General features: G+C 48.7%; 1 protein-coding gene across 1 annotated transcript in view; it reads left to right on the top strand.

Annotated features, from left to right (window-relative positions):
* Window positions 1–24686, top strand: part of NDUFV3 (NADH:ubiquinone oxidoreductase subunit V3) — a 103927-nt gene that overhangs the window by 31057 nt on the left and 48184 nt on the right. The window lies entirely within an intron of this gene.

Below are 24686 nucleotides of genomic sequence, written 5' to 3'. Positions count from 1 at the left end.
TTCCGTTCTGCTAGGTTCACTTAAATATACCTAATACATGACAACATTTTACTGCCTGCATATAATTGGTCATGAATACTTGACACCATATAAGGCGCTTGCATGCATATTGGGAGAGTGCCCCCTTCATACAAGAATTCCTAAAAGTTACATTTTAATACTAGCTTATCTAATAAAGAAAAGGTACAGAAGAAACCAAGAAAAGGTATTACAATATACTTACAGAGGAAAAATGTATCCATACACACAGCTTTAAATCATTTCTCCTTAAAAGTCAAACTGCTGCTCCCATTTTACTGAGTCACTTAAGAGCATGCACTGAAAATCCTGTGTCTCAGTGAAAGGGAAGAGGAGTGGCCAATCCACTCCACAAAACCTACATTTTCCTACGACTCCTCCAGTACAATTTTTAGAGATAATTATATTTCAATCTGAACCCTTGAATAGGAAAGTACCTACATTAATATTTTATTAAAATTTTATTCCTCATATATGCTTTTTGTATATCCAATTAGAATTTCTAACTTTACCCTGCAAAAAGGAGATGGAACCCCCTCCCCTGGAATGTAATCTCTGTAGTAAGAAGAAAAGTCCATCTCTATAGCAACCAGGTCAAAAGCCAAACCTTATCTGCCACAGGTCTTTGGAGACCAGACTGGGCACACATTGAAACAATGGAACTTCATAAAACTAAGCTACAGCTTGGGTGTTATCTGCTCTGGTCTTCAACAGAGCTTATATATTAATTCTAGTGACCTGAGAGAAGGCCTACTCCTGTTTCCAGTGACCTCAGCACAAAAACATATATTTAGGTCAGTATATTATCCCATAATTGGCTTATCCAACTGTAATTTTATATAGCCATTTATAAACTCTTCTCCTCTGCCCTTGGATTAGATCCTTATCTTATAAATCAAACCCTGACTAGTAAATCCAGAGCAATGGGAGGAAAACATAATGGCTATTTTATTTTTCATGTTTGCCCATTCCACCACATATCTGTCCATTTTTAATAGGCTGCCACGCCCAGGTTTAAAAGGGCCTCATCAGCACACAGCCCTCCCTAGTGATGGGGAGTGAAGTTTCAGGACTTTCAGGATCAAAGGAGGCTGTTATGAAACAAAATATTATTTTCTAGCATCCTTAGTTTTATAGCGCATGCTTACATAATGCAGGCCTGGTGCTGGTTGGTGTGGTGCTGGGTGACCTTTATGATCTCATTTGAGGTCTTAGTTGAATAGAATTTCATCTAAAATGCTACTGTAGTGTTATCTGAGCTGATCTAGGTGATCAACAATTCAAACTATCCTGTCCTTCTAGCAAAGGTATCAAAGGAGTTAAGATCTTTGGTCAATCTTTGACCTTCAAGTTCCTTCAACTTTGGAACAATCTTTCACTCTTTTTAAGAAGCTCTGTCTCCCATCCCTTTTTTTGTAAGTCTTTGAAAACTATTCTGTTTACTAAGCATTTTGGTAACTAACTCTCTGATATTTCCTTCTCTATAGTCCTTATTGGCCTAAACAAACTATTGTAAACCAAGACGAGCTTTCCTGGATTGAAGTCTCGGTATACAAAGCCAACCATTAGATTAGATTAGTACATATTCTGCTGGTTTCAGAGTCTGAGCGCCGAACTCTTTGGATCTGCCTTTGGATGAGGATGCTGCCTCGAGGATCTCCTTCAGTGGCTGTCATTTCAGGGGCCAGATTCTTGTTGGTATAGGTCTAGATGTCCTCTACTCAGATGTTGTGAACGTCGCCCTACGTTGCTCCCTGTGAACCAGTTTTGCTGGTCGTCGGGAGGGGATTGTAGTTCTCTTCGTTCCTCCCGCAGGTTTTTCCTCCCAGAGACATTTCCAGGGCTATGTCCACATTAACACAGTTCCAATTCCAGGCGTCCTCAGGGTCCTGTGCAGTGGCTACGCTTGACAAAAAAGAAAACCGCTAATGGGGTGGGTGTGGCTTCCTCATGTGCAGGCTGTCTTCTATCATTTTGTTAGTAGTGGACTCGACTTTCATTGGACACTTGTTTGTCCTCCTTTGCCTGCCTCCGGCTTAGTTTCTGGACTCTGGCAAGTTGACGGCAACAGAGTCCAGAGTCTGCGATATTCTGCAGTGCCTCTTAGTCTTCAAGATGCTGGAACCTATTCCAGTCCATAAATGGGGGCATAGGCAGATACTCCTTATTCTTCTTTGTGCCAGAAAGCCTTGGAGAATTGGAGACATATTCTGGTTCTATATTCGGTCATCCACTTCTTGCGAATTCCCTTTTTTCTGAATGGACAACAGAGTACATGGGACTAGCTGCTGTCTCCAAGGGAGTTTCTAGTGTCCTTGGATCTCCCAGGGGTTTACCTCCATATTTCATTCTGTCCAGGGCATCGCAGGTTTATGCGTTTTCATGTTCTGCAACAGCATTTCCAGTTCGCAGCTCTTCCCCTTGGCCTCGCAATGGCTCCCACACTTTCATCAAAGTGTTTGTAGTTGAGGCGGCTTTCCTCCAGAGTGGGGTCCACGTCCATCCTTCCTGGGACAGCAGGTGCTCCGGGCTCCATCTTAGGTGTACAGTGGCGTGGTGGGGACGGTAGTATCTCTGCTTCAGGTGTTGGTATCTCTGTTTCAGGTTTTGGCGTCCTCACAGTCCCTGAATTTTCTGGGGCTTCTCTTCGTCTCCAGACAGGGTCATATGTTTCTTCTCATGGCAAGTAGACAGAACCTTCGTTAACAGATTAGAATTCTCTTGGATTATCCATCTCTCTCGGTCTGGTTTTATCTGCAGGTTCTGGGGTCTCAGGCAGCCTCCTTGGAGGTGATCCCCTGGGCCAGAGCGCACATGCACCCTTGACAGGAATCCCTCCTCTTGGTGATCTCTGCTGAGTTTTTCCCCCTTCAGAGGCTGCTTTCCTGGACGGAGCCAGCTAGCAGCTATTTGAGCTAGTGGTTTCAGGGGGTGGCTCTCAGCCAGTGCTGGCTTCTTTGGATTTCTGAGTGGATAACTCTTAGCATGGATGCCAGTCTGTTGGGTTGTGGGTTCATTGCAAGGCATGCTCTGTTCAGGGGTAGCAGACTCTTGGTCCACAACATTGGTTGACCTTTCGTCTGGAGCTTCTTGAAATTTCAACTGATGCTACTCGCTCTCTAGCCCCTTCAGAGAGACAGCGGTGCAAATTTCTTTGATGCCAAGGTGGTGGCATATGTACTTCATTAGGGAGCTCTAGTGCTCTCTTTCTTGGGCCAGAAAGATCAGCGACCTTCCACTGGGCGGAAGAGCTTCTTCTGTCTTTCTCAGCGGCCCAAAGGGCCAGAGTCGACATTGTTCTCGCTATCTTCTTCAGCCGACAGTTCCTGGTCTTGGGAGCATGGTTCCTCTTAAAGGAGCCATTCCAATTGTTCTTACAAGAACTGGGGTTTGCCTCAGAGTCGTGTTGACTTCAGCAGAGATCTCAAAGGCCGGGCACGTTTGGTTGACGAACAGTGCAGAAGCTAGGGCCGGATGCCTTGGTTTGGACCTGGCTGGCTCACAAGTTCATCTGATGTGGCCTCTGGTTGATCGGGTCATTCACCAGACAGCAACGCATCCTGGCCTGGTGGCTCTAGTGGCTCCGGATTGGCCTTGCTGCCCGTGGTATGTGGTTCTTGTATGTCTTTAGCGGAATGAGAATCTCTGGATCCCTTTTCATCGATATCTTCTTGGTCAGGGACTGGTGTCCATGGAGAGCCCTCAGCGTTTTGGTCTTATGGCATGGCTCTTGAGCGCTCAGCGTTGATGATGAGTGGTTCTTTGGAGATAGTTATCTTGACTCTTTTGCACTCGAAGTACCCTCTACTATGGCTTCTTCTGCCAAAGCCTGGTAAGCTTTCTCACAGTGGAGTGCTAGGAATTAGGTGGAGCCTGAGAAGACTCCCGGTTAGGTAGTCCTGGCAGGTTTAGACAAAAGTCTGGCAGTGGCCTCCCTGAAAGTTCAGGTTGAGCCTTTGCGTGTTTTCAAGTGTACTGAGGCACTAGTTCGCTTACTATTCTTTCAGATGTGACCAGGTGTATGAAGGGGGCGCATCGTCTAAATCCTCCCTTGTGTCTTCCTTTCACTTCATGGAATCTTAACATCATTTCACAGAGCCTTGGTGAGGCCCTTTTTGAACCACTAAAGGATGAATTTCTTCTGGACCTAACGATCAAGACTTTTTTTATGGTCACCATTGTCTCAGCACGGTGTATTTTGGAGTTTCTGCTATTTTGTGCAGGGAACCCTTTTTCTGTTTTTCGGACATGGGTGTTTTCCTCCGTACTGTACCTTCTTGCAGCAGGTGATCTCTGCTCTCCAAGTCAATCAGGAGGTTAGGTTGCCGGCATTAGAGAATGACACAGTGACAAAATTCATCACCGTTCCCGTCCCCGCGGATAACCGTGGGAAATAATCCCAAAAACTTCAAGCCCTTCTTCGGGTACGTGAAAGGGAGAAAACCCGCAAAAGAGGCAGTGGGACCGCTGGACGACCAGGGAAGGAAAGGGTACATCAAGGAAGACAAACAAATCGCAGACAGACTAAATTCATTCTTTGTGTCTGTCTTTACAAAGGAAGATACTGCAACAAGTCCAAAAGCAGTGAAAGTGTTCAAAGGAGTAACAGAGGACAGTCTTATCACAGTAGACGTGGACTTGGACTTGGACCAGATCTACTGCCAGATCGACAAACTCAAAAGCGACAAATCCCCTGGACCGGATGGAATTCATCTGAGAGTCTTGAAAGAGTTAAAAGTGGAAATCGGAGAACTATTCCAAAAACTTGCCAACCTGTCAATCAAAACAGGGCAGATACCAGACGACTGGAAGATAGCGAACATCATGCTGATATTCAAAAAAGGATCAAGAGGAGTACCGGGCAACTATAGACCTGTGAGTCTCACGTCGGTCCCTGGGAAGATGGTTGAGGCGCTGATCAAGGATAGCATAACCCGGCACTTAGACACACACGACCTGATGAAAGCCAGCCAACATGGATTCAGGAAAGGGACGTCATGCTTGACAAACCTACTTCAATTTTTTGAGACAGTGAATAGACAAATTGATAATGGAGAACCGGTGGATATAATATACTTGGATTTTCAGAAAGCGTTCGACAAAGTTCCACATGTAAGACTCCTCAGGAAACTGCAGGGCCATGGAATAGAAGGAGATATACTAAGATGGATAGGCAAATGGCTGGAGAACAGAAGGCAGAGAATGGGCATAAATGGGAAGTTCTCGGATTGGGAAAATGTGACTAGCGGTGTGCCCCAGGGTTTGGTACTTGGGCCCATCATGTGGAGGAGTGTGTGGTGCAGTGGTTGGATCTACAGCCTCAGCACCCTGGGCTTGTGGGTTCAAACCCCGCGCTGCTCCTTGTGACCCTGGGCAAGTCAATTAATCCTCCATAGCCCCAGGTACGTTAGATAGATTGTGAGCCCACCGGGACAGAGAGGGAAAATGCTTGAATACCTGATTGTAAAAACCGCTTAGATAACCTTGATAGGCGGTATATAAAATCCTAATAATAATAATATCTTCATCATTGACCTAGAGGATGGAATATCCAGTGAGATCATCAAGTTTGCAGATGACACAAAGCTATGCTGGGCCATCAAATCACAGGAGGACAGTGAGGAACTCCAGAGTGACTTGAGCCAATTGGAGAATTGGGCAGATAAATGGCAGATGAAGTTTAATGTGGAAAAATGCAAAGTGATGCACTTAGGCAGAAACAATAAGGAACATAAGTATAGTATGTCAGGTGCAACTCTGGGAAAATCTGAACAGGAAAAGACCTGGGGATATTAATCGATCGGACACTGAAGCCGTCGGTGTAATGTGTGGCGGCAGTGAAGAATGCGAATAGAATGCTAGGCATGATAAAGAAGGGAATCACGAGTAGATAGGAGAAAGTTTTATAATGCCGCTTTATAGAGCGATGGTTAGACCACACTTGGAATACTGCGTCCAGCATTGGTCTCCATACCTAAAGAAGGATATCAAACTGCTAGAGAGGGTGCAGAGACGAGCAACAAAGCTGGTGAAAGGTGTGGAGAACCTGGATTACAAGGAAAGACTTAAGAGACTTCAGTTGTTCTCCCTTGAGAAAAGGAGACTGCGAGGGGATATGATCGAGACATTCTAACAAGATGGCAGCCGATTAAGTCACCATTTGTGCTGTCTCCCTTTTCTCTCTTTTATTTCTTTTATTTTTGGTTTTCTTTCCTGCTGTTTTTTTGTTTGTTTATTTATTTAATTATTATTTCATTTGTGTTAATTTTTTGAATCTTCTTTGTTTTGTTTTGTTTTTACTCTGGTTATCATTCCATTTATGGACTCTGATTTGACAGTTCAGATTAGACCGTTATTCCGTTATTCTTGGTCTGTCAGTAAGGCCTCATTCTCACCTGGTATTCCTACACCTTTGGCGATCCTGAGTTGTGCCTGACAACTTGCCTTTTTTCTCTCCTGATGTTTGCTGCGCATTGGCGATCCTGTGCTATGCCTGGCGACCGATCCATGATGAGTGGTGCTAATGCTGAGTTGGAGAGGGAGAGCTGCTGAGGTCGATGGAGGATGACTGAATCGCCGAATGGAGGCGGTTGCCGAGACGGAGGCGCCGTGGCTGGGGTGGTAGGCGTGGACTATAATCTCCCCGCAGCTAAGCAGATTCGGATCCCCTACTGGCAATGCGACACCAGCAGGATGGGAGGTCTAGAGAATGGCTTTTTTATCATGCCAGTCTTACAGCGTCAGATATCCCACAGCCGACTTGGATTACTGTTTGTGAGTTACAGTAGCATCAAGGGTGGAGTGAACTGCATTATCCAGACCAAAGAGCAGAAAATCGAAGCTGGAAGATCTGTGAGCTGTTGAATGTAATGAACAGTAATCCAGAAAATCGAGAAATGCTTCTCTCTGCTTTAAAAAGTGATCCCATGGCTGATGTGTAAAGATCGATGATGGCGGTTGCCCAGCTGAAACAGCTAAAGCTCTAGAGACGACAACATTGATGACTAAGGGAAATAAAATCAAGTCCTTCCTGACTTTTGTTCTATTATGTATATTATATCTATTTCTTTTTATTTATTTTGCTCAGTTTTCATTTAAAAATTTTCTTAGAATTCTATTGTTTAACTGTTTTTCATTCCATTCTATTCATATGCCGTCCTCTACCTTTTCTTTTCTCCTCACTTCAAATGTTTATTTTCTCCCTATATTTCTATATTTGATTAATTCTAAAAATTAAAATTATTTTCTATTTAATTATTTTCTTTCTATTACTTTATTATTTTGGTACTAGTCTTTAAGCCCGTTACATTAACGGGTGCTAGAACATATGTGTGTGTGTCTGTCTTTTTTTCTCTCTCTCTCCTTAGCCGCTTTCTTTCTTTCTGCCTTTATTTTTCCTTGGCTGTCCATCACCACCCCTTGCCTGCTCCCCCTGTCCATTTTCCCTTTCTTTTACCTCCACTGTGTCCACCACAACCCCTTCACTGCTCTCCTTATGCAGCAGCAGCCCTTCTCCCTTTGTTTTACCTCCCCCCTGTCCAGCAGCACCTCTTTCCTTCTCCCTCTGTCCAACATTAGTCCTCCTTTCCTTTTTCTTCACCTCCCCTGTCCATCAGCATCTCTTTCCTTCTTCCCCTGTCCAGCAGTAGGCATCCCTTCCTTTTTTATCCTCCCTCCTCCTTCTTATCCCTATGATACTCTTACCTTGCTCTGCCCCTGATCAAAGGTTCCCGACAGCTGCCCAGTTGCACCCATTGGAAAAGTTCCCACTGCCGCATCCCGCACCCCTCCTGACGCGGCTCCCGCTGTCCTTTCTGTCTGTCTCTGTCCCTGGCCTCCTTTGCCTGTCTGTCTTTCTGTGTATCTCCCTGACTCTGTGTCTTTCTTCTTTCCTTTCTGTCTCCCTTCCTCCCTCTGTCTGTCTGTCCAAAGCAGCATTCCATCCCCCTCCATTTCCCTCCCCCCACAACAGTTCCCTGTGCACCTGCCCCTGTGTATTTCTTATTTTCTTTGTGTTTCCCTTCCTCTCTCTGTCTGTCCAAAGCAGCATTCCATCCCCCTCCATTTCCCTCCCCCCACACCAATTCCCTGAGCACCTGCCCCTGTGTATTTCTTATTTTCTTTGTGTTTCCCTTCCTCTCTCTGTCTGTCTGTCCGTCCAAAGCAGCATTCCCTTCCCCTCCATTTCCCTCCCCCCCCCAGTTCCCTGTGCAGCAGCATTAGCGTTTCCTCTACCCCCCCCTTTCCCTTCCCGCGGGCCGGACTACAAAGGTGGTGATTCCAGCAGCGCTTGCATCAGTCTCCACACGCTGCTTCGGGCCCTTCTACTGCCCTGATTTACTCTGGCACGTCCCTGATGACATCATCAGAGACGCGGCAGAGCAAATCAGGGCAGTAGAAGGGCCCGAAGCAGCGTGTGGAGACTGATTAACACGCTGCTGGAATCGCCATTCGGGCCCGCGGGAAAAGAAGGGGGTGGGCGGCAAAGGAGAAACGGAGATCGGCGGCGGCGGCAGGAGAAACGGAGAACGTCGTCTGGCTGCGGTCCGGCTTGTGGAGGCGATAGGCTGGTGACGTATTAGCGCGCATGCGCACTCCTCAGGCCACAGACCTACAGCGCACGGAACACGCAAATAGGAATGCGCATGCGCGAGTTAGCCTTTTATTATATAGGATGTACATTTTGTTTTTTAACAGTATGATATTGAGAGTTCTATGTATTCTTGTTAGGATGCTTTATATCTCATTTCCACTATCTTTATTTTCTTATCTACTATTTGCTAATTCTATTTGTCCTTGGTACTTTAGTTAGATTGTGAGCCTTCGGGATAGTAAGGGAATTTCAAAGTACCCATTCTTTATTTAATTCATCTTATTTTATTGTATCCTTTATTGTATATTTAATATATATTTCTCTGTAAACCGCTTAGAACTTAACGGATTTAGCGGCATATAAGAAATAAATAACATAACATAACATAACATTCAAATACTGAAAGGAATCGACAAAATAGAGCAGGAAAAAACATTATTTACAATGTCCAATGTAGCACAGACAAAACGACATGGGCTGAAGCTAAGGGGGGACAAGTTCAAGACAAATATCAGGAAGTTCTGCTTCATGCAACGAGTGGTGGATACTTGGAATGCTCTCCCAGAAGAGGTAATTGCGGAATCCACCGTTGTAGGATTTAAGAGTAAGTTAGATGTACATCTCCTTATGAGTGGCATGAAGTGACATGGATAAGGGTAAGCTAGATGCACTTCTCTTTACGAGAAGCTTAGAGCGATATGGGGACCAAAACTATGCCAGGATACACCTGGCGGGGCCTCCACATGTGCGGATCGCTGGACTTGATGGACCTAGGATTTGTTCCGGAGATGGCGCTTCTTATGTTCTTATGTCATTTTTTTGTGTCTATTTCAGCCTCAGTCCTTCTACACCAGCATTCTTCAAAGCAAAGCTTGAGGGTCAGTGGTTGTGGCCATTCATACTCTGATTCTTCCCTCTCTCCTTAAAGAATGACATGAAGATGGTTTACCGCGGTTATCCGCGGGGATGGGGACGGTGATGAATTTTGTCACCGTGTCATTCTCTAGCCGGCATTTCATCCAACAGGTTTGGTGCGCTCAGGTCAGCTCTTCCACAATTTAGATGTAGGAGGGATTATTTGGAAAGGATAATTGAGTTCAGGCTGTCCAATCACCTTTTTGTTTTCACTGCTGCGCCTCACTGAGGTAGGTCAGCGTCCAAGTCCTTGATCATTTGATGGATTAGAATGGCCATTTCCTTGACTTCTGTCGTATGTGACAAGCAGCCACCGATCATATTTAACACATTCAGTGAGAGGTGTGGCTGTGTCATGGGGGGCATCTCACAATTCATCCTGATGAATTTTGCAGGGCAGTTTCGTGGTCCTCTTCATACTTTTGCTCACTTTTGCCCGGTTTTACGAGTTGTTATGCAGCACGTTCTGATTCTATTTTTCAGGACCTCTTGTTTAAGGGCAGGCTCTTCAGACTCTCCCTAGCAATTGTGGCTTTGGTACATCACCTAACATATGGAAGGGACTTAACAGAATGGAAGATTAGGTTTATACCTTCGATAATCTTCCTTTCTGTTAGTCCCTGGAGGATTCCATACAACCCGCCCTTTCTGTCTTCACTCAGTTGTTGGAGTACCCTGCTTTTTTCTGCCTCTGTCACTCTCATTACATGTTTGAAGTTTTTCCAGCCAGTTAGCAGATCATGTGGGGAGTTTCTGTGAGTATGCACATTACCAAAGGCCTTTCTTGGGGTGCTTGTTGCACACTGCAGATTAGTACTCATTGTTCCTCAATGTTTTTCTGAGTTGCCTTTGTGCCTGTTTCTCATTTGTTCATATTTTGCAGAGCAAGCCAGTTTATGATTTATTTGTGTTGAGGGGGATTCTCCCACGTATCCGCCTTGTCCTGGATATGCAGATATATGCTTGGTTTTGGGACTGAGCTACAGAATGACATGGGGACAAATTTGTCCCTGTCCCCGCAGAAACTCAATTTCCCCATCCCATACCTGCAAGTTTTGTCACTGTCCCTGTCCTATTCCTGTAAGATGTGCCTTAACCGCACAAGCTTCGAACACTTATGATTTTAAAGTGTTTGAGGCTTATGCAGATGAGGACAAAGCTTGAGGGATGGGACAGGGACAGGGAAAAATTTGTCCCTGTGTCATTCTCTAGAGCAGGGATCTCAAAGTCCCTCCTTGAGGGCCGTAATCCAGTCGGGTTTTCAGGATTTCCCCAATGAATATGCATTGAAAGCAGTGCATGCACATAGATCTCATGCATATTCATTGGGGAAATCCTGAAAACCCGACTGGATTGCGGCCCTCAAGGAGATCCCTGCTCTAGAGTACACTGAGTTAAGGTTGTTTGCTGACTCGCAGCCTAAGGGGTTGGAGCATGTGTTCAGAAAAGATGTAGATTTCTGCAGGTTGGGATTGAACACCTAGCGTATGGAATCCTCTAGGGCAGGGCTGCCCAAGTCTGGTCCTCGAAATCTACTGGCAGGCCAGGTTTTCTGGTTATCCGCAATGAACATGCATGAAAGAGATTTGCATACCAAGAAGGCAGTGCAGACAAATCTCTCTCATGCATATTCATTGCGGATATCCAGAAAACCTGGCCCTCCAGTAGATCTCGAGGACTGGACTTGGGCAGCCCTGCTCTAGAGACTAACAGAAAGAAGATTATCGAAGGTATACCGGTAAACCAAATCTTTCATTGGAAGATTTTGTATCCTTGCACACAGTATCATCCTTTCTTCCAAACGTGGTGTCTCCGATCATGTGAGTCAGGAGGTTTGTTTGCTTTCCTTTTGTGGCACAAAGATCTTCACTGGAGGATCAGAGGTATCACAAGTTGAATATCTGGTGGACGCTGTTCAGGTACCAAAAAAAATGGGGAAGGGACACTGCATCAGCCTTGAGAACAATCAATTTATTAAAAACATAAAAACTGTAAAAAAAAAAAAAAATATATATATATATATATATATATATATATATTTTTTTTTTTTTTTAATCCCAGGACAAGCAGGCAGGTATTCTCACTAATGGGTGACGTGATCCTGCGGACACCTCACAAGCAGTCTTGCTTGAAGAAACTCGAAGTTTCGAGTCGCCCACACCGCGCATGTGCGAGTACCTTCCTGCCCAGCGCAGGGCGCGTCTCCTCAGTTCTTACTTTTCCGTGGAGCCGAGAAGTCCATCTTCGACTCTGCGTGAAGTGCTTTCACTTGTGCCTTCTTTAGGTCTGCGGTTTTGGGTTATTTTTCTCAAAATCGCTGATTATCCCAGGACAAGCAGGCATGATATTCTCATATGTGGGTGACGTCATCTACAGAGCCCCAATGCGGAAGCATTTTCAAGCAAACTTGATTGAAGATTTAAGTTTGCTCTGCTGCTCCACGCATGCGTGCCTTCCTGCTCCACTAGGGGGTGCATCCCCTCGTGGTCTCCAGTTCAAAATTTTCCGCTGAGCCTAGAAGTCGTGTTTTTCAGGCTCTGCCCTAACTGCCTTCTAGCACCGCGATTTTTTCTTGTTTTTTCACGATTAAGTCACTGTGCGCGAATTCTTTACCTTTTAACTTGATTCCTGCTTCGTTTTTGACGACCCGGAGGCTTCCGGGTCCCCGTGGCCGCGTGGCTAATCGAGCCGCGGCTACTTTCGATTTAATGTCCCGGCCTTTGACCGTCTTTAAAAAGTGCACCCGGTGTGAGCGGCTCCTTTCCCTCACAGATCCGCATCGCTGGTGCATTCTCTGCCTGGGGGCGGCTCATCCAACCGACTCCTGCCCCCAGTGTGCTACTTTCCAGAACCGGGCCCTCCGTCGAAGAAAAGCCCGCATGGCGGATCTCTTCACCCCGGACCAACCCTCCACCTCGGCCTCGGGTCGGCCCCGGCCTCGGCCCTGGCCTTGACCTCGGCCCCGGATACCTCAGCATCGCCTCGAGACTCGACTCCGAAGTCCTCGGGACAACAGAAAGCCTCGGCTCCGGGTAAGTCCCCTCTTCCCTCTTCAGGTTCCGTAACATCGAAGAAGCCAGCCTCGGGGACAATGTCGACGCATGGCGCAAGCCCCATGCTTACAGCCCCGGCTAAGCCCTCCAAGCCTTCGGGCCGTGCCTCCACCACACGGGAATACTCTGACACGAGGTCGCCCCCGGTGGAGTGCACCGAGGCAGGGGACATGCCTTCGATGCTGTCCGTGCCCGTCTTCCAGGACCTACTCCGAGCGATGATCACGTCGGAGCTGTCCGCTGCAATGGCCCAGTTTCAATCGGCCTCGACCTCGACCCCGAATGTGCCAGACCAGCCTGAGCCTCGCATCGAGCAACCTCGAGGAAAAGTGCGCAATCCTCGCCGCATCCCATCCTCCTCGGACTCCTCGCCGAGGCGCCCGAGACGTTCTCCCTCCGCAGACCGCCGAGGGGCAAAACGTCGGGCTAAAACGACAGAAACCTCGAACCGCCGTACCTCCAAGAAGGCCCGAGGTTCACCAACTCTACGAGGCCGTTCTCCCACACCTCGTACGTGACCACTAAGGGTGGCTGAGTTATTACTCTCCAACCCGCGCATCCTCCGAACTCCCCCTCGGACCGGAACCCCGACCCAAGGTCGCAGGTATTCTCCGAGGGAGTCCGGATCGAGGTCACCGATTCAACATCGATCGGTACCCCGAACCCCGGCATCGTCTTCGAGGGGCTCCTCGAGACACCGAAGATCCACAACCCCGGAACACTCTCACAGTGCTTCCCTGGCCTCGGAGCATGGATCGGAGCAGGAACCTCGATATTGGAGGGAAGCCTCCCCATCCTTCTCCACCCGACGAAGGTCTTGTTCACCGACCCCGCACGGGGCCCCGGGAACATCTCGCCCATCCTTCACTCGCTTTGTCCAGGACATGGGCCACGCCTTGGACTTAGACCTCCAGTCCGACTCCAGATACTCTAAGGAGTACCTGGCGGAGCTGGATATGCCATCACTGCCCAGAGAGTCCCTTCGCTTACCACCTAACCCGGTACTCCAACAGGCCTTCTTCAGGAACCTGGAGACCCCCTACATGGTCACAGCCGTACCCTCCAAAATGGAGGCCAAGTACCGCACAGTACCTTACCCGGGATTCGAACAACCACAGCTCTCCCACCAATCGCTGCTAGTAGAATCCTCCCTGAAAAAGGCTCACCCATCCCGGGTCTCAGCAGCGGTCCCCCCAGGCCGAGAAGGCCGAACCTTGGACAAATTCGGCAGGAGACTATATCAAAACGCAATGATGGCCTCTAGGGTGCAAAGCTACACTTTCACCTTCACATCCTACCTCAAATACCTCATTGGACTATTGAGAGCCTTTGAGACTGACCTACCGGCCTCCCGGCAAGGAACGTTCGGCCTGCTTTTGGAGTCCCTCTCCAACCTGCGCCTTCATCTATTCCACGCGGCCTACGATGGCTTCGAACTCTCCTCCAGAGAGGCAGCCTTTGCTATTGCCATGCGCCGACTAGCTTGGCTGCGCCTGGTCGACATGGACCCCAACTTACAGGACCGGTTGGCAAACCTCCCCTGCGTGGGAAAAGAACTGTTCGATGACACTATCGAGGCGGCTACAAAACGCCTCTCCGAACACGAACGCTCGTTTGCCTCCCTTGTCCGACAAAAGCCCAAACCGCCCACGTCCAGGCCGTATAGGGCCCCTCCGTGCCGCTACCCACAAAAGTCCACCCCTGTCTTCTCGCGGCCCCCACCCAGGCGCCCGCAAGCTCACCACCGGGCCATGCCCAAATCCCAACCGCCTGTGACCACCAAACCATCCCCGTCCTTTTGACGGGACACGCGGAAGGGGGCGGGCCCCCTCCGCCATAGCCACAGGCCTCCTTCCCATCGGGGGTCGACTCAAAGCCTTTTACCCTCGCTGGGAACAAGCCACGTCGGACGCATGGGTCCTTGGCGTGATCTCATCAGGGTACTCTCTCAACTTTCGGGCCATTCCTCCGGACAACCCCCCAAGGAATTGCCCTCCCAACCGGACTCAGCTACCCCTACTCCTCTCCGAAGCTCGAGACCTGCTTCGCCTGAGAGCAGTGGAGGAGGTTCCCCCCGACCAACGGGGGAAGGGCTTCTACTCCCGTTACTTTCTGGTACCGAAAAAAACGGGAGACCTACGCCCAATACTAGACTTGAGACGCCTCAACAAATTTCTGATACGGGAAAAATTTCGGATGCTCTCCCTACCGACACTCTACCCCCGATCGACGAGGGCGACTGGCTCTGCTCCCTCGATCTCAAGGAGGCGTACACACATGTCCCAGTGCACCCCGCTCACCGCAAGTTCTTGCGTTTTCAGGTAGGGGACTGGCACCTACAATACCGAGTCCTCCCCTTCGGCCTTGCATCATCACCTCGGGTCTTCACCAAGTGCCTCGTGGTGGTCGCAGCAACCTTACGCTCCCAGGGCCTCCAGGTATTCCCCTACCTGGACGACTGGCTAATCAAAGCCCCGTCCAGGGAAGGGGTTATCTCAGCGACCCAACAGACTATTACCTACCTACAAAGTCTGGGGTTCGAAATAAACTTCCCAAAATCCCAACTACGCCCCTTGCAGTCCCTACAGTTCATCGGGGCCACGCTGGACACGGTTCGCCTCCGTTCCTTCCTCCCCCCTCCGCGCCTAGAGGCGTTAGTAAGTCTGAGCCGAAGGATCTCCCTGCTGACCTCGGTATCAGCTCAACAGATGATGACTCTCCTGGGCCACATGGCCTCCACCGTCCATGTCACACCCTTCGCCCGCCTCCATCTGAGAATCCCTCAATGGACCCTGGCATCTCAATGGCGTCAGGACCGGGACCCGATCGACTGTCGCGTGACAGTGACTCCTTCATTGCAACGATCGCTCCGCTGGTGGGCCGACTCTTCAAATCTTTCCAAAGGTTTGCTCTTCCTCACCCCACCACACAGCAAGGTACTCACCACGGACTCGTCGGAGTACGCTTGGGGAGCCCATCTGGACGGCCTACGCACCCAAGGGATGTGGTCAGCACAAGACCGTCGCTGCCACATCAACGTGCTAGAGCTTTGGGCCATCTATCTCGCAGCTGTAGCCTTCCAACATCTGCTCCACGACCGAGTGGTCCTCATCCGAACCGACAACCAGGTAGCGATGTACTACGTAAACAAACAGGGGGGACAGGGACTTGGTCCCTTTGTCGGGAAGCCCTGCACCTCTGGAAATGGGCAATCTCCAACAACACCTTCCTTCGAGCGGTGTACATACAAGGAGAACAAAACTGTCTGGCGGACAGACTCAGCCGCCTCCTCCAGCCACACGAGTGGTCACTACACTCTCAAACCCTACGATGGGTGTTCGAAAGGTGGGGGACGCCTCAAATAGATCTGTTCGCATCCCCTCACAACCACAAGCTGCCTCTCTTCTGCTCCCGGATACACACCCCGGACCGGCTCGAGGCCGACGCCTTCCTCCTCGACTGGGAAGGAAGGTTCCTGTACGTGTTCCCGCCGTTCCCTCTGATACTGCGGACGCTTGTCCACCTGAAAACAGTACAAGCCACCCTGATCCTGATTGCCCCTCGCTGGCCACGCCAGCCGTGGTTTTCCCTTCTACTTCAACTCAGTGTCAGAGATCCACTGCCTCTGCCTCTGTTTCCCTCTCTACTATCACAGGGTCAGGGTTCACTGTTACATCCCAATCTTCAATCTCTTCATCTGAATGCTTGGTTTCTCTCCCCCTGACTGCTCTCCCCGTGTCTCAATCAGTCAAGGAGATATTGGAGGCCTCTAGAAAGACCTCGACGAGAACCTGCTACTCCCAAAAGTGGACCAGATTCTCAACCTGGTGCTCCTCCCACAGCCAGGACCCGGTGTCGGTCCCCGTCCCTCTGGTCCTTGACTATTTACTTCAACTATCTCATTCCGGCCTAAAGACCAACTCCATTCGAGTACACCTCAGTGCGATCGCGGCCTTTCATCAGCCCCTGGAAGGGAAAGCCCTCTCGCTCCATCCCTTAGTCTCTCGCTTCATGAAGGGTCTTCTGAACGTCCACCCTCCTCTCAAACCTCCTCCGGTGGTTTGGGACCTTAACGTGGTTCTGGCTCAACTAATGAAACCTCCATTTGAGCCCCTAGACAAATGCCATCCAAAATTCCTCACTTGGAAGGTAATTTTCCTACTCGCGCTCACGTCCGCCCGGCGGGTTAGTGAGCTACAAGCTCTGGTAGCGGATCCACCCTTCACGATATTCCACCACGACAAGGTGGTACTCCGCACCCATCCAAAGTTCTTACCTAAAGTAGTGTCTGATTTCCATCTCAATCAGTCCATTGTCCTACCTGTGTTTTTCCCCAAGCCCCACTCTCACCCCGGAGAAGTGGCGCTCCACACTCTTGACTGCAAGAGAGCGTTGGCCTTTTACCTCCAACGCACTCAGTCACACCGGAAAGTCCCACAACTGTTTTTGTCCTTCGACCCAAACCGGTTAGGTCACCCAGTTTCCAAACGCACCTTGTCCAACTGGTTGGCCGATTGCATCTCCTTTTGCTACGCTCAGGCTGGTCTCGCGCTGCATGGTCGAGTAACGGGACACAAGGTCCGAGCGATGGCAGCCTCCGTAGCATTCCTCAGGTCCACACCTATTTTTTAAGTTTTTAAAATTTTATTAAACAAAATGAAAACAGTACACAGGCAGTATGCCAACAGCAAAAGTACATCGCCCATATGAAACAACAGAACCCCCCCTCCCCCCCCCACCGAGTGATACAATATAAGCCTAAAACAAAGGAAGATGAAAAAGAAAAGTAAGAAAAGTTTCAAAGTAAACCTCGCCAGGAGCTATAACGAGACCACTGTCGATGAAACGTTCCACAGGAATCATTATTTAAAGCAGTCAATTTGGACATCAAGTAAATTTGGTCAATCTTATGTAACAGTTCAGTACGAGAAGGCAAAGAGTCACGCTTCCAATATGTAGCCACTAAAAGTCTGGCTGCCGTAGCAACCAGGGCCACAAAATGATTCTGATCCACATCCAAACTCCCCAAAGGATAGTTAAGTAAAAATGTTTCCATACGCAATAGGATGGGTAAGCGTAACACATCAATCAGCAGTCGTTGAACCATCTTCCAAAAAGGTACAATCTTAATACAGTCCCACCACACATGCCCAAAGGAGCCCAAACACCCACATTTGCGCCAACAGTGCCCGTTCCCACAGTGATAGAAACGGTGCACCTTTTCTGGCGTGAGGTACCACTGAAATAGCATCTTATATCCCTGCTCCACTAAGGGAGATGCCAAGGAGACTCTCAGCAGTGTACCATAAAGACAGTCCCATTGTCGATAATCCAAGGCCCTCCCCAGCAAGAGTTCCCAACGATGTTCATATGTGTGGGCCTGTGGTCTAGTGTATAAAAGAGCCCTATAGAGACGTGAAATAAGGCCCACCCCAGATCCCATCCTAAAAACTTGTAAAAAAGCAGAGTCTGCCCCTTCCCACTCCGGGATCACCCTCTTCACCATAAAATCTCGAAGTTGGACATAGGCGAAAAAATCAGTCGAGGGGAGGTCATATATAGATTGCAAGGCAGCAAAGGGTACCAGTTGTCCACCCACTACCAGCTGACCTAGGACCCTAAGACCCTCCATTTCCCAACGCCGAAAAATCCCAGTATCTTTAGCAGGCAGAAAATCAGGGGCAAATCTAATGAGAGTAGCATAAAAATAGCGCTGACGTGGGAACCAAGCTCGTCTAACCCTGCTCCATGCATGCAAAGTACATTCCATCCCATAAGATGTCCCAGTCTGCAGATCCCGAAGGATATCAAAAGACAGCCAGGGCACTGCTGCCAAAGGGTAAGTAGGTTGTAAGGCCTGTTCTAGTGAGACCCAGCGCTGGGAGGGATATGCCCAATGAAACAGTCCTTGCAGTTGGGATGCATAGTAATATGTAGAAAAATCAGGGACACCCATTCCCCCATGTAACCTGTCCCAGTACATACGTTCCCTCCGCACCCTAGGGGGTTTACGTGTCCAGATATAAGCAAAGGCCCGCCTTTGTAGCCTAAGCAAGAACCGTTTAGGAATTGAGAGAGGTAGGCAGGAGAACAGATACAAAAAACGAGGCAACACATTCATACGCAAAGCACTAATCCTACCCATCCAAGACAATCTCAACCCCTCCCATCGATCCAGATCAGCAAATACAGTTCTTAGCAACGGAGGGTAGTTCAATTCAAAAAGGTCAGTAAGTCTTCGAGATATACGCACACCAAGGTATTTAATGGATTTAGCCGCCCATCGAAACGAGAACCTAGCATGTAAGTCCGTTACCAACAAGTCCGGAAGGGAAACGTTAAGCAATTCAGATTTTTCGATGTTAATTTTAAAGCCAGCCACCACACCAAACGTAGTCAAAACACGAAGCGCCTCCGTCAAAGAACGATGCGGGTGGGTCAAGGTAAACAAAATATCATCAGCATACAATAAAATCTTATGCTCTTCACCACTCACCACAATTCCCTGGATATCAGCATTCGCACGTATAGAGGCTGCCAAAGGTTCCATGACTAGCGCGAAAATCAGTGGTGACAGAGGGCACCCTTGCCTAGTTCCTCTACGAATCATAAAATTAGCAGTATATCTTCCATTAACTCTTAAACAAGCCTCCGGAGCAGCATATAATAAAGTCACCCAGTGTAGAAAAGCACCCGAAATGCCCATCTTCTTCAAGGCCGCTAACATAAACGGCCAATAAACCCTATCAAAGGCTTTTTCAGCGTCAACTGATAACAGGACTGCCGGAACCGAATCTTGATGGGCCACTCCAATAAGATCTAACACTCTTCGGATATTATCACCAGGTTGCCTCCCTGAAATAAAGCCACACTGATCTCCATGAACTAGGTAAGGAAGAAAACGTTGCAGCCGGACTGCCAAAATACGGGTAAACAGCTTATAATCAACTCCTAACAATGAGATAGGGCGGTAAGACCCACAAAGGAGGGGATCTTTCCCAGGCTTGAGAAGAAGGGAGACCGCTGCCTGACGAAACGAATACGGCAGACAATCCCCCTCCAAAAAAGAATTAAACAATCTAGTCAGAGGATTGACTATATGGGCCTCCATTTTCTTATAAAACAGGGGGGAAAAGCCATCAACACCCGGTGCTTTGGAAGCAGCCAAATGGCGTATAGCCGCTACCACCTCAGCGGGTTGAATAGGGGAAGAGAGCCACTCCGCATCAACTTCCGCCAAACAAGGCAAGGTGACGCTAGATAGAAAAGCATCTATCTCCCCTTCCGTGGTTTCAATTTCCGGAGTGTACAGAGTCCGATAGAAGGACAAAAAAGCCTGATGGATGTCCCCATCATCTACACAAAGCTGACCCGAGTCATTACGAATCCGAGTTATGGAATGTTGTGCTTGAGTTTGCTTGATCTGTGCAGCTAACAAGCGACCTGCCCTACCACCCCATTCAAAAAACCGTTGTTTCCGCCTCTGCAGGGCCCAAGCCATGCCCTCTAAATCAAGTTCTTGTAAATCTCTCCGGCACTCCGTCAGCGCTACCCCCCCAGCCACCGACGGGGCTCTCTTGTGAGCATTCTCTAGGCGTCGAAGGCGGGACACTAGTTCTAATCTGCGAGCCACTCGACATTGATTTCTGTACGACCCCCTCGAGATACAACAACCCCGAAGGGTAGCTTTAAAACTTTCCCAAAGAATTGCAACATTAATGCCAGCTATGTCATTGAATACAAAAAATTCCTTGACATCAGTCTCTAAAAGAGTCAAGGTATTGGGATCTTTCAACAAAGAGTCATTCATACGCCACATGCGACGGCCGCCTCTAACCTGCCCAACCTGTAACTCCAGAGTCAAAGGAGCATGATCTGACCACACCCGGGGCTCAATACTGGAGGCCAGGACTCGAGGCAGAGCAATACGAGGCAGCATCCACATATCAATTCTAGTATATGAATTATGTTTCGATGAATAAAATGTGTAATCTCGCGTGCCTGGATGTAAATAACGCCACACATCTATCAAATCATGTCTACGCAGGAAGCGCAGCAAAGCTCTTCTGTCGCTTCTAGCGTAGCGGATGGAAGAATTTGAATTATCCTCCTGAGGATAGCAAGTGAGGTTAAAATCTCCACCCACAATGAGAGTACCTTCTACATGATCCAACAGCACACGTTCTAGCAATGTAAAGAAGGCCCCCTGACCAGCGTTTGGGGCATAGACATTCAGCAAACTATACAAGGTGCCATCCAGCTCAGCCTTGACCAATATGTAGCGGCCCTCAACATCCCGCACCACCTCTCTCAATACCACCTGGACACGTTTATGAATTAAGATACCCACCCCCTGGGTCTTTTTCCGGACCTTATTAGAAGAAAGGAAAACGTGTGGGTAGTTATGGTGTGTAAGCAATTTCTCATAATGAGATTGAAAATGGGTCTCCTGAATAAATCCAACCGCACTATTCAGGCGGCTCATTTCTTTAAACAACAAGCGTCGTTTTTGTGGAGAATTCAGACCATGTACATTATAAGATAGCAAAGTGAGTTTATCCATTTGTACCAGAAAAGAAAAAGCACTTCATAACCAAATCAACCATTAGTTCCAAAGCAGCCAAATCAACCAACCCCTGCAATCGTAACCGTAAGAGAAACATTATACAAACACACTTCCATACAATCATACAAGAAAGCACTCGGTCACTACTTTTCCCAGCACCAACACCCCCCCCTCCCCCCAACCCCCCAACAATACCCCACATGGTCCAGCCACCAAAGCACCTGGTAACCACGGTACAGGAAGTGTAGAGAAACAGTTCACAAAGGGACCCCCAGAACAAGCCCTATAAACAATCTTCGCGACAAAAGCCGCTCAGCAAAGAGAAGAAAAAACAGACACAGCACAAAATTTCTAAAGCACATTGCACAAATACAAATGTTCAAGTGGGTGAGGGTGTGGCCGCCTCCAAAGGGCGACGAGCTGCAGCCGATCTAGCCACTCTCTGCCATCCCAGCCCTCTTCCTGATTTGAGCACAGGTGACCTCTGAGGAAGTGGAGCCATTTCTGAAGCTGCCATCAAACCTGCTTCCACCAGTCGAGCCTGAACATCCGCCACAGTTATTGCAGTGTAAGTCTTGCTTGCATGTGTAAAAGCCACTCCGATAGGATAAATCCATCTATATCGAACACTGTGTTCCTGCAGTATACGGGTACAGTCTCTATATGTGCGACGGCGGGCCAGGGTTGCCGGAGCTATATCAGGATAGACATCAATGTCCGCTTCTTCCCATTTAACAGTTCCCCCAGAGCGCCGCACCGCCCTAAGCACATGTTCTTTATCCATATAGCGATGGAAACAGGCCACAACATCACGAGGACGGTTCACATCACGAGGGCCAGGGATGCGGTGAGCCCTATCCAGCAATGGCTTCCCCACCTCCACAGGTAAACCAGCGGACTCCAGAGCCTGAATGCATATGTGATCAATCACCTCCATGCAGCGAGAGTCAGAAACAGTGTCAGGCACACCCCGAAAGCGAAGGTTGCACCGTCTGGAGCGATTCTCCAGATCTTCCATCTTTAGGGTGCTTGCATCAGCCTTTTCCTCTAGCGCTGCAATCCTGCCTCTCAAGTGTGTTAATTCAGAGCCATGTGCCTCCACTGCAGTCTCTGTCTCTCCCACTCGATTCCCGATTTCACCCACCTCACGTTTTAGCTCAGCAACAACAGCGTGGATATCAGCTCGAACTGCAGAGATTTCAGATTTTAATTCCTGAAACCAGCCACGCATCTCCAGTTGTAAAGTTGGCAACGTTGCATCGACATGTGAGCCCTCCGCAGCCGCGGTCGGATCGGGCGCCATTTTTGAGCTAGGCTTAGGAGGCCCATTCGGGATCGGTGAAGAAAAAGCTTTTATGTCGGTTTGTTTTTTTCGCGTCGTCATCGAAACACAGCAAAGCAGCTACACAATCGAATTATAGTTAATATGCAGTGCAGGCACGCGAAATCGCGCGAAGATAGCCAAAATCAGCACGGGGGTCCGCGGAGCTATCTCTCTAGGCTGCCATCAGCCACGATGACGTCACTTCAGGTCCACACCTATTGAGGAAATCTGCAAGGCTGCCACGTGGTCTTCGGTCCATACCTTCACCTCCCACTACTGTCTGGACTCACTGTCCAGAAGCGATGGCCGGTTCGGCCAATCGGTATTGCGAAATCTATTTGCTTAAATTGCCAACTTCCCTTCATCCCTTTTCAGTTAGCTTGGAGGTCACCCACATGTGAGAATATCATGCCTGCTTGTCCTGGGATAAAGCACAGTTACTTACCGTAACAGGTGTTATCCAGGGACATCAGGCATATATTCTCACAACCCGCCCACCTCCCCGAGGTTGGCTTCTTGGCTAGTTAAGTGAACTGGAGACCACGAGGGGATGCACCCCCTAGTGGAGCAGGAAGGCACGCATGCGTGGAGCAGCAGAGCAAACTTAAATCTTCAATCAAGTTTGCTTGAAAATGCTTCCGCATCGGGGCTCCGTAGATGACGTCACCACATGTGAGAATATATGCCTGCTGTCCCTGGATAACACCTGTTACGGTAAGTAACTGTGCTTTTTCGTCAAGGAGGGATACTCTCTTCAGTTCCATCAAGTTCCTCCAGAACATCCTCCAAGAGAGTATCCTTCCAACTCGACCCAGACTGCCCTTCTTCTTCAGGAAGCTCGAGCTTTGCTTCAACTTCGAGTCCATACCTCAGATTTCGGGTGGGGAATCTTCACTTTCAATACAGAGTGCTCCCTTTCGGCCTGGCCTCATCGCCCAGAGTCTTCACCAAGTGTCTGGTGGTGGTGGCCGCTGCGCTCAGGAACCATGGTCTGCAGGTGTTTCCCTACCTGGATGACTGGCTTATCAAGGATTCCACGTCTCAGGGAGTCGTCCTAGTGACCCAACGAACTAACTGGTTCCTGCAGAGTCTGGGGTTCGAAATCAACTTTCCGAAATCCCATCTCCAACCTTCTCAGACTCTTCCATCCATCGGAGCTGTTCTGGATACTGTCCAACTCAGAGCGTTCCTTCCTCAACAACGTCTGGAAGCTCTTTTCTGTCTTTGTCATTTGGTCTCCTCTCGCCCGTCCATCTCGGCGAGACACATGATGGTTCTTCTGGGTCACATGGCTTCTACAGTACACGTGACTCCTTTTGCCAGATTTCACCTCAGAATTCCTCAGTGGACCCTGGCCTCTCAATGGATGCAGGTTTCCGACCCTCTGACTCGACACATCCAGGTCACACCTGCTCTTACACAGTCTCTTCGCTGGTGGATGCTCTCTTCCAAACTATCCAGAGGCTTACTTTTTCGCACGCCCACTCATCAGAAGGTTCTCACGACCGATTCTTCAACTTACGCTTGGGGAGCTCATCTAGATGGTCTCCGCACCCAAGGCTATTGGATCAGTATGGATCGTCAGTGTCACATCAATCTCCTGGAACTCAGGGCAATCTTCAATGCTCTCAATGCTTTTCAACATCTGCTTTGCGACCGTGTGGTCCTCATTCGCACGGACAATCAGGTCGCCATGTATTCTCTCGCTCTCGCTCTCTCTCTCTCGCTCTCTCTCATATCTGAAGGGCCTCTGCTCATGTCATCACGTCATCATCTGCAGATGCACAGAGGCCCTCCAGACACCCTAGACATTCCTCACCAGCCAATAGGAGGTAGGAGCGGTACCCTAGGGCACTGTTTCTCAACACGCAGTACACGTACCCCAGGGGGTATACAGGCTGCCTGTTGGGGGGTACACGGGCTGACCGCTGCTTGGGATCTCGCCTTGCCTGCCCCTGCTGAAGCCACCACTGCTGATTCCTATAATTAACATTTTCTATTCGTATAGTGTGCTTTGTGTGTTTTTTAATTTTTATTTTGTGGTTACCATTATGTATTAATAAGATATTGCATGTATATGAAAAATGGATGGAAGAAATTGAGTTACAATTAGTACTAGTATTATGGGGGTGGGGTCTAGGTAGGAGCTTGTGCGGAGGTACTCGGTTGGTATTTGTTAGGCTTAGGGGGTACTTGGCTTGAAGAAGTTGAGAAACG

This window comes from Geotrypetes seraphini, chromosome 4 (assembly GCF_902459505.1).
Source record: "Geotrypetes seraphini chromosome 4, aGeoSer1.1, whole genome shotgun sequence".
NCBI lineage: Eukaryota > Metazoa > Chordata > Amphibia > Gymnophiona > Dermophiidae > Geotrypetes > Geotrypetes seraphini.
This window is presented reverse-complemented; position numbering and strand designations above follow the sequence as displayed.